Genomic DNA, 1966 nt, shown 5'->3' on the forward strand with positions numbered 1-1966 from the left:
TTTTGCGCCCTTCAACATTTGGTGCTTCACACCTTATCCTAAGTCAAATTTTTGTCTCTCCTCATAGTCACACTAATTAACTCTCATCCCTACTTAGGTGAAAAACTTCTTTTGATCTTTTTTATGCCCATTTTTTGGACCATGTAAGCTCGGATGTTGACAACGAAGCCAAGAATCATGCATCTCATGTGTGTTGACATTAGCATATTCCTGATGAGGTAAACTTAGATAGATTCTATATGAGGGTGCGTTTGGTAACAAAACTGTTCCCAGGAACAAAAAATCAGAATCGGTTACTATTGGGATGGTTATCAAACAAGGCCTTAGAGATCACTCTTCACAAAAGGAATCGTTTCTTGACCAAAAGCAGTAGATTAAACATTCATAACATCCCAAAAAGGAAAGAGTCATAAGTTTGATATATGACGATCTAACATTTTCGGTTGTTTATGATACTTTCACCTTTTATTAGATATATCTATGGCCACATTTGAAGATGTGAAATTCCCTTCCCCTGTTCCATCGATCAAAATCGTTAACAATCTAAATATGCATGTTTCAAGTTTCTCAAATAGTTAACTAACAACCTAGGGGATGCATATGGTCTAGCATCTAGAGGAAAGGAATCCTAGAAATAAAACCTGTCTTTGATAATACTTCCTAGCATGGGAATGTATGCACTATCTATAGTAGGTTGGGCAAGTCTATCCACAGGAACATAACTATATATTTGCGTATTTGTACAGTCTTTCATCAATTGGTGCTCCATGCCCTAGCCACATGATAGTCTCTATCTATGTAGAGAAGTTGCTCCGTCAATGTAAAACCTTGGTGATGCCCATGAAAGGAAGAATCGTAGCTTATATCTTGCTTTTGCACCAATCACTTTTGAGTTTCATTCAACAATCAGGTCCTACGTCGTCCAAACTTGCAGGCAGACGTCAGATCTGCAATTTAATAAAGAAGTGCTTAAATCTTGCTCGAGGCATCGGAACGGTGGGAGGGTGAAAGAGCATTATGTCTGTTACGATAAGGCAAGCAATCGAACAATGATATAGATAGAAAAAAAAAATTAAACACCAGATTTACGTGGTTCAGTCGTAAAGACCTACGTCCACGGGGAGAGCAGCAGCGAATTTCACTATAGATCAAGCGATACAATGAGATTACACACTCAAGTCACTCAAGTCACTCAAACACTCTCTTGGTGTTTCCCAAGCCACAATTACACCCAATAACACACACAATGTTTAACCCCGAAATTCCTCAAGAAATAATCTACCAATCTCACGAAAGAATTACACACAAATCTTACCACAAGATTTAATTGGCTTGAACACTAAATCTTCTTGGATGTAATTCACGACAAAGAAAATCCCTCCTAAGCACTCGACAACGAGACGGCACTTCAAGACCAATTCTTCAAGATCAACGGCAGAACACCAAGCACTCACGTGGCACTTCAAAACAATTTGTGATCCACATCTACCACCCACGGCCACAAGTCTATATATAAGTGAAACCCTTATTCTTTTGCCAACTTCTCGTAGGATTTGTTTCCTATCCAAAACATATCTTTGTATAATTTAAACAAAATCCAAATCCTAGTCAAAGTTGGACTTTCCTATTTTAGTAGCTAGACTCTCCAACGCTTATTCAAATTTGGGGAAGTTGATCTTCGGATTTTCTTTGCTCGATTTCGAACATTCGCAACATATTCAATTCGGAATATTCGGAATTTTGCATTGGACTTAAACTCGAGACATATTTTAACAATCTCCACCTTGCTCGACGTTTGAGCTAAGTCACAATCACTTTGCAAAAATTCAAACTCTGCTGCTACTTTCCTATAGCCCCCGATGGGCTCAACCGCCACAGATATTGTCTAAATCCAAGCATCGCTTGAACTTCACCATAACTGAGGACCTCATCAGAATACCAACTCCACATGCACCTTTAACTACTC

The sequence above is a fragment of the Eucalyptus grandis genome, chromosome 5 (assembly GCF_016545825.1).
Source record: "Eucalyptus grandis isolate ANBG69807.140 chromosome 5, ASM1654582v1, whole genome shotgun sequence".
NCBI classification, from domain to species: Eukaryota; Viridiplantae; Streptophyta; class Magnoliopsida; order Myrtales; family Myrtaceae; genus Eucalyptus; species Eucalyptus grandis.